Below are 9,022 nucleotides of genomic sequence, written 5' to 3'. Positions count from 1 at the left end.
CCGCTGACAGGATGTGACTTAAAGGTCATTTTTCTAACTTTCTGTGGCTCTAGAACATCCATAAAGATCCCGCTCAGAGACAGAGGGACCCACCCCCCCCCCCAGTGCTTCCCTCCCCCCCCCAGTGCTTCACCCCCCCCCCAGTGCTCCACCCTCCCCACGTTTCTTCATTGGATAAAGTCCATATTGTACATGAGCGTTTCCTCCTGGAGGCGACTCGTTTCCAGCTCTGACTCGAAGCTCAAAGTAAAACAGAACGAGCTTCATCAGGAGCTGAAACCGGATCCTCCTGATGGCCAGATGTGGATCCTCCTGACGGCCAGATGTGGATCCTCCTGACGGCCAGATGTGGATCCTCCTGACGGCCAGATGTGGATCCTCCTGACGTGCAGATGTGGATCCTCCTGACGGCCAGATGTGGATCCTCCTGACGTGCAGATGTGGATCCTCCTGACGGCCAGATGTGGATCCTCCTGACGGCCAGATGTGGATCCTCCTGACGGCCAGATGTGGATCCTCCTGACGGCCAGGTGTGGATCCTCCTGACGGCCAGATGTGGATCCTCCTGACGGCCAGATGTGGATCCTCCTGACGTGCAGATGTGGATCCTCCTGACGTGCAGATGTGGATCCTCCTGACGTGAGGCCAGATGTGGATCCTCCTGACGTGCAGATGTGGATCCTCCTGACGGCCAGATGTGGATCCTCCTGACGGCCAGATGTGGATCCTCCTGACGGCCAGATGTGGATCCTCCAGATGTGCAGACGTTTGTTTTCTATGTTCACGAGCGTCTGTGGCGTCGTATAAACTGTTGTTTACAATAAAGACGTGTATAAAGGTTCAGGTGCTTCTGTATTATTGTTATTATTATTATTATTCATCACAAACACAAACATGTTCATACTTTATCCTCATGTTCTTCCCACAGGCTGAGACTTCTTAGCTTTTTATTATTTCAAACTCCTTTTGGGCCGTTTTTATTTATTTAATGACTTTAAATAAATCATTTTAAATAAATAACTTTAAATAAATAACGAACAAAGTCAAAGTGTTTTTACTGAGTGACATCATGGAAATATAATCAGGCTAACGGATTAGCAGGATTTACCCAAACCGGTCACTGAGGCCGAACTAGTCATGACAGGCCCAGGACACGGCGCCCCCTCTGGTGGACACTGAGTGGAACTGCAGCTTCTTTAACCCCTGAGAGTCTGAAGGTGCTCTGGCAGGTGTGGGCGGGGCTCCAGGTGCGGCTGTTTCCTGTGTGTTGTCACGGGTGATGAGTGGGCGTGGCTCCAGGTGCAGCTGTTTCCTGTGTGTTGTCACGTGTGCGGGTGATGAGTGGGCGTGGCTCCAGAGCCGTGTCAATCAGCGGTAACGCGCACCAGCTGTTCAGAGCTGTGAACGCGCAGGAGGAAAAACACTTTCAGGAATTAATGTTTGATCTTAGTTTGAAGAAAACACGAGGAGGAAACGTCAGGGCAGCTGTGGCTGAAACGCCCGTCCTGAGCCCAGAGATAAACTTCAGTAAACGTCTGAAAACACGGAAAGCCCTGGATCATAGATCATGGATCATAACGTGTTTAAAGAGGATTTTATCATGACTGATCGCTGGACAGAAGGTAAGACACACACACACACACAGAGACACACACACACACACACACAGAGACACACACACACACACACACACACACACGCAGCGTCGGTGACGTTGTATAAAGATGTCGTTCACAGTAAAGACGTATAAAGTGGTTCAAGTGAAACTTTCTTCATCATTTATAATTGTCTCTGTTTCACGGCTGGTGTTTGTGTGATATCTATAGTCTAAAGCCTGGCACCTCTGAAGCCTGCGGTCTTAGCTTTCAAATCACAGCCCTGCTCTCCAGGAGAAGCTTTCACATGTGTGGTCAGACTGTGCTGGTGAAGGCGGGGCTTCTGTCTCAGCACCGCGGACAGCTCCTCCTGCAGTGACGTCGCTCGGTCACCAGATGGCGACGCTGCATCACTTTCACTGAAACTGGAGAATCTGGAAACTTTTCCTCTGACGATCCTAAACTTTGTGCCAGTTTCTGTTTTTAAAAATATATTTTTATCACAAACACCGGCTTTAAAAACAACAGATTTATTTGTTTCTTTATTGAACTTTGAGTCTGACCTCCTCTGACCTCTGTCCTCCTCTGACCTCCTCTGACCTCCTCTGATCTGACCTCCTCTGACCTCCTCCCGGCTCCACCTTCATTCATCACTATTTTATTATAAAGGGTCTAAAACAGGAAACACAGGTTAACTTTTCATAAGGACTTTGGCTGAACCTGAACCTGAACCTCGTCTCTGAGGCTCAGACTGACCCTGGACTCTGTTTCCATCTGCTTTTCTCCTCTTCCTCTCCTCCCTCTTTTCTTTCTCCCCTTTCTCCGTCTTTTCCTCTTCCCTCTCTCTCTCCTCTCCTTCTGTCTCCTCTCTCCTCCCCCCCTCCATGTTCTCTCCTCTCTCTCCCTCACAGGTATTTCAACAATACTTTTTTCTACACTGGATTATTTGTCACATAGAAACATAAAACAGATTTTCTTTTACATTTGTATTATTTATTTGAGGCGAAACGACCGAGAAACTTCCGTAAACGACAAAAGGATTTTGCCGCTTCACTTTCCCCACATCAGTCCACAGGTTTTCACACATTTTAATTTTTCTGTTTTGACCAGAATCAAAACTGGAATCTGCTTTTGATATTTTTTTTATCTTGGACTGGTATCATTTAATGGTGCCCAGCCCTCCTCCCTCTCCCCTCTCCCCCCTCTCTCTCCCCCCTCCCCTCTCTCCCCCCCCCCCCCTGACATTATAAACAGAGGTGGGCGTGACCTTCTCTGGACTTTTTGGCCCAAACTCTGCGTGACATTTATCGACATTTGCGGCGCTGGAAGATCCGGGTCTGACCCAGAGCCTGATTTAATCCCAGACCGAACTGATTCATGAACTTAAACTCGTCATAAGATTATTATATTATTATTATTATTATTATTATTATATTATTATATGATTGTGATATTTTCCTCCTCGGGCTGAGGTTCTGTCGTGACCTTTGGACATGATTCACACCTGGAGACGTTTCCTCTGGAGCTGCGTCATACGAGCGTGCACGAGGCTGAGGGCGTGCACGAGGCTGAGGGCGTGCACGAGGCTGAGAGCGTGCACGAGGCTGAGGGCGTGCACGAGGCTGAGAGCGTGCACGAGGCTGAGGGCGTGCACGTGGCTGAGAGAGCGTGCACGTGGCTGAGGGCGTGCACGAGGCTGAGGGCGTGCACGAGGCTGAGGGCGTGCACGAGGCTGAGGGCGTGCACGAGGCTGAGGGCGTGCACGTGGCGTGACAGAGACGAGACAGAAACATCTGTAGTGAATCTTGTATAAATGCTTTATTCAATAGTATTTCGTGAAACAATCGGCACAAACTGGACAGAACTCTTTGCATAATATCAACATAAAGGACTTTACACTCGGAAACAGCCTCAGGCCCGAGGATCCGCCTCCAGACCCGTCCGCCAATGAGACGCTCGGAAACCGGAGCGTCGGAAACAGAAACGTCAGAGAAATGTCGGATAAACCCACGATTATGGAAAACAGAGCGACTTTAGGAGCGATATTTAACGACGACCCCGGCCTTTATCCCACAGTCTGTCCCGTGTGGAGGGCGAGGGCGGCGGCGGCGGCGAAACCTGCGCTCCATCACATGAGGCCAGTCTGGGATCGAAAACACTAAAGAATCAAAACATCTTTAGATCCGAGTGTTGACGCCGTCGCTCCAGGAGATTTTCCCTTTTTTTGGCCCAACGTTTGTCTCATTTCTCCCAATTTCTTTCTTCTTTCGCCTCATTTTTTTTTTTCTACTGTTTCCCCCCATTGTTTCCTAACTGTCCCCGACAATCCTTTCCCTGATTTCTGACCCGTCTCTCGCACATAAGTTCTGGACGTTTCTGGTTCTGGACGACAGATGCTTCCGTATCGGCGTCGGAGAAAGTATCGCTCAGGTATCGGTATCGGTAATGGCCGATATCGATGCCCCGCCCCCCCAGCGCCGCCGCCGTTGCCGTGGGAGACTGATTGTCAGCTCGGCCGCTCCAGAACAGAACTCTCACAGCTTTAGGAACACACGGACACACGTGATACTGCGGTTAAATACACAGATAAACAGGACACGAACCTGTGACCGGCTTCACTGCAGAGTCGAGGAAACCAGGGGACGAGGCGCCTCCACAACAACCACCCGGAGTTTCCCAATCAGGGGCGAGCGCACAAGTGTGTCAGAGAGAAAAGACTTTGGAAGAAACAAAATCTTCATTTTAATTTTACTTTATGTTTTATTTACTTGTTTTTTTATTTTATTGACTTTGTCTCTGACGAAGATAAACTGAACTCACACATTTACACCCATGTTTTTCACATTTTTATCAACTTTTTTATCAACTTTACCCCAATTTTTCCCTCATTTTGTCCCTTATTTCCCCCAAAATGTCCCACAAGTTTCCATATTTTTCTCTCGACTTTTCTCAATTTATTTTCTCAACATTTTCCATGTTTTTAATTTTTCCCCAAATCTGCCCAAATTTGTCTCATTTTTTTTCCTCAATTATTTCCTAATTTTCCCCCGTTTCTCCCATTTTTTTCCAATTTGTCCCAATTTTTAAAAAAACATGAAAGTCTCTATCGCACCGGTGTGTTTAGTCCAGATGTGTCCAGGTGTGTCCAGATGTGTCCAGGTGTGTTTAGTCCAGGTGTGTTTAGTCCAGGTGTGTTTAGTTCAGATGTGTCCAGGTGTGTTTAGTCCAGGTGTGTTTAGTCCAGGTGTGTTTAGTCCAGGTGTGTTTAGTCCAGGTGTGTTTAGTCCAGGTGTGTTTAGTCCAGGTGTGTTTAGTGTCCAGGTGTGTCCAGGTGTGTTTAGTCCAGGTGTGTTTAGTCCAGGTGTGTCCAGGTGTGGTTGTTGTGGGGGCGTCTGAGGCGTCTCTAGAATCTACAGCAGTAACAGGAAAAACCACAGTTTCCTCAAACACGTCACGTTCAGGTTGACTCCGCCTTCGGGGACGTCAAAGCCGCGCCGGCGGGAACGCCACGAGTACTCGAGTACTCGCCGATACGAGTACTCGAGTACTCGCCGATACGAGTACTCGAATACTCGCCGATACGAGTACTCGAATACTCGCCGATACGAGTACTCAAATACTCGCCGATACGAATACTGAGGACAGGGCATTTTCCTTCCTTCCTTGGTGTTGACCCCCCCGTGACCCCGTGACCCCGTGACCGCGGCGCGGCTTTAGGCGTCGTCCCCGAAATCCACATTATATTTTTTTTCATTTTTTTTTTACACAAAGTCTCGATTTGTCCAAAAGACACGACGTCACAAACGATCGACGAGAAAGAAACAGAAACACTTCCTCCTGGTCCTGCTTTTACTTTGAAACTGCCTCCGTCTGTGGCTTTTATTGTGAAGCCTCGTTTCCGTCTGTGGCTTTTATTGTGAAGCCTCGTTTCCGTCTGTGGCTTTTATTGTGAAGCCTGGTTTCCGTCTGTGGCTTTTATTGTGAAGCCTCGTTTCCGTCTGTGGCTTTTATTGTGAAGCCTCGTTTCCGTCTGTGGCTTTTATTGTGAAGCCTCGTTTCCTGAGTGCAGGCCCTGATCCGCGTCACAGTCGGCGTTTGTCTTAACAGTGAATCGTAAAAGGTTTTTCCATGTTGTCACAGTGACTGGGTTTGTCCAGAAAGGAGGCGGGGCGTTCGTTAGTTTGTTGTTTTTGGCTTCGTGTTGATCGCTCGGACTCGGCGCCCCCTGCGGACTCGCGACTGTCGGTGCTTTAAAAAAAGAAAAAAGAAACGAAGGCGCGGACGGAGCCGTAGAAAACGCGGGTTCGGGAAATATGTACGACACGTATTTATGTTTGGCAGGAAGGGGCGGGGCCAGGCGGGAAAACGGACAAAAACTCGACTTTCTCTGTTTTATTTTGGGCCATTTTAGATAAAGATAAACTAGTTATTACTTCTTTTCCTTCCTTCCTCTTTTCCTTCCTCCCTCTTTTCCTTCCTTCCTCTTTTCCTTCCTTCCTTCCTCCTTTCCTTCCTCCTTCCTTCCTCCTTCCTTCCTCTTTTCCTTCCTCCTTCCTTCCTTCCTCCTTCCTTCTTTCCTTCTTTCCTTCCTTCCTCCTTCCTTCTTTCCTTCCTCTTTTCCTTCCTCCTTCCTTCCTTCCTCCTTTCCTTCCTTCCTTCCTCCTTTCCTTCCTTCCTTCCTTCCTTCCTTCCTCCTTTCCTTCCTTCCTTCCTTCCTCCTTTCCTTCCTTCCTTCCTTCCTTCCTTCCTCCTTTCCTTCCTTCCTTCCTTCCTTCCTTCCTCCTTTCCTTCCTTCCTTCCTCCCTTCCTCCTTTCCTTCCTTCCTTCCTCCTTTCCTCCCTTCCTTCCTTCCTCCTTTCCTCCCTTCCTTCCTTCCTCCTTTCCTTCCTTCCTTCCTTCCTTCCTCCTTTCCTCCTTTCCTTCCTTCCTTCCTTCCTTCCTTCCTCCTCTCGTTCCTCCTTTCCTTCCTTCCTTCCTCCTTTCCTTCCTTCCTTCCTTCCTTCCTCCTCTCGTTCCTCCTTTCCTTCCTCCTTTCCTTCCTTCCTTCCTCCTTTCCTTCCTTCCTTCCTTCTTTCCTTCCTTCCTTCCTTCCTTCCTTCCTCCTTTCCTTCCTTCCTTCCTTCCTTCCTCCTCTCGTTCCTCCTTTCCTTCCTTCCTTCCTTCTTTCCTTCCTTCCTCCTTCCTTCCTCTTTTCCTTCCTTCCTTCCTTCCTCTTTCCTTCCTTCCTCCTTCCTTCCTCTTTTCCTTCCTTCCTTCCTTCCTTTTTTCCTTACTTCCTTCTTTCCTTCCTCTTTTCCTTCCTTCCTTCCTTTTTTCCTTCCTTCCTTCCTCCTTCCTCTTTTCTTTCCTTCCTTCCCTCTTTCCTTCCTTCCTCCTTCCTTCCTTCCTTTCCTCGTTTCCTCCTTTCCTTCCTCCTTTCCTTCCTTCCTTCCTCCTTTCCTTCCTTCCTTCCTTCCTTCCTCCTTTCCTTCCTTCCTTCCTTCCTTCCTTCCTCCTCTCGTTCCTCCTTTCCTTCCTCCTTTCCTTCCTTCCTTCCTTCCTTCCTCCTTTCCTTCCTTCCTCCTTTCCTTCCTTCCTTCCTCCTCTCGTTCCTCCTTCCTTCCTCCTTCCTTCCTTCTTGACCATATTTGGATTACAGCATCATCTTCGTGCCACACGTGGATACCAAACTTGTCAGCCCTTGTGAGTTTGGCTCCGCCCCGCCCGGCCCGCCCTCTCCTCGCCGCTCGGCATTCTGGGACTCGTAGTGCATTATTACATCATCGGCGTTTGACCCTGTTCGACCCTCGCGTGAAGCGCCCGCGGTTTTCAAGTATCGGCGAAAGGCAACGGAAAAAAGACTACAAATCTCTGAGGACTACAGACTCTTCTTCTGCTACTCCATGTAAACACTGATTGCTACGTGCTAATGCTACGTCCACGCCACAGCGCCCCCCGCAGGCTCATGCAGGCGACGTCCACCCACAAGGTTGTTCCCTCGGACGAATACTCTTTGTGCTACGCGATTGTGGATTATACTTCGATATATCGGGAAACATAGATGGAGAGCGGGGTCAAAGGTCACACTTCAGGACAACTATTTACAGACGATGATTAAGGTCAGGTCCGGATTAAACCAGGTCAGGTCCGGGTTAAACCGGGTCAGGTCCGGGTTAAACCGGGTCAGGTCCGGGTTAAACCGGGTCAGGTCTGGGTTAAACCAGGCTTTAGTTCCTTTAGCAGCTAAAGCAGCTAAAGGAACTAAAGCAGCTAAAGGAGCTAAAGGAGCTAAAGGAACTAAAGCAGCTAAAGGAGCTAAAGGAGCTAAAGGAACTAAAGCAGCTAAAGGAGCTAAAGCGGCTAAAGCGGCTAAAGGGGCTAAAGGGGCTAAAGGGGCTAAAGGAGCTAAAGGGGCTAAAGCAGCTAAAGGAGCTAAAGCAGCTAAAGGAGCTAAAGGAGCTAAAGCGGCTAAAGCGGCTAAAGCGGCTAAAGCGGCTATAGCGGCTAAAGGGGCTAAAGGGGCTAAAGGGGCTAAAGGGGCTAAAGGGGCTAAAGGGGCTAAAGCGGCTAAAGCGGCTAAAGGGGCTAAAGCGGCTAAAGCGGCTAAAGGAGCTAAAGGGGCTAAAGGGGCTAAAGGGGCTAAAGGGGCTAAAGGGGCTAAAGGGGCTAAAGCGGCTAAAGCGGCTAAAGGGGCTAAAGGGGCTAAAGGAGCTAAAGGAGCTAAAGGAGCTAAAGGAGCTAAAGGAGCTAAAGGAGCTAAAGGAGCTAAAGGAGCTAAAGGAGCTAAAGGAGCTAAAGGGGCTAAAGGAGCTAAAGGGGCTAAAGCGGCTAAAGCGGCTAAAGCGGCTAAAGGGGCTAAAGGGGCTAAAGCAGGAGTGAGAGGCTGATGCAGGAGAGCAGCTGGTCATTACTGAGCACCAGCCCTTCAGCCTCATTAAGAAACCAAACTATTTCCAAAGACAAACTAATAAAGCTCATAAAAGTAAATGATTCTAAAGGAACCCGACATGAGGAACTCTTTTAGTGTTAAAGTCTATGAAGGAACCGAAACCTCCGAAGTGGCTCCGCTCGACCCCGCTCTCTCTAAATAAATACTTTGGTGATTTCTTTTTTTACTACATTCGTAAACTCTGGTTTGTACATGTTCCCGGCAGGATTAGCTCGTTCGTAGCACAGTTTAGCTTCTTCTTCTTCTTCTTCTGTGGCTCGTGGGCAGCAGAAGGAGCAGCTCCTACACAGACAGTCACAGACCCACACACCACAGCTAAAGATTGTCAAAGAAAACCCTTCACACGACGTTCTCCGTGTGGAACATCTCGCTCCACCTGGAGGTTTGGGACGTTCTCCGTGTGGAACATCTCGCTCCACCTGGAGGTTTGGGACGTTCTCCGTGTGGAACATCTCGCTCCCCCTGGAGGTTTGGGCGTTTGGAGAACAGTGGTGGAGTC

Source organism: Gobius niger, assembly GCF_951799975.1.
Source record: "Gobius niger genome assembly, chromosome: 23".
Classification (NCBI taxonomy): domain Eukaryota; kingdom Metazoa; phylum Chordata; class Actinopteri; order Gobiiformes; family Gobiidae; genus Gobius; species Gobius niger.
Note: the sequence above shows the minus strand (reverse complement) of the source record.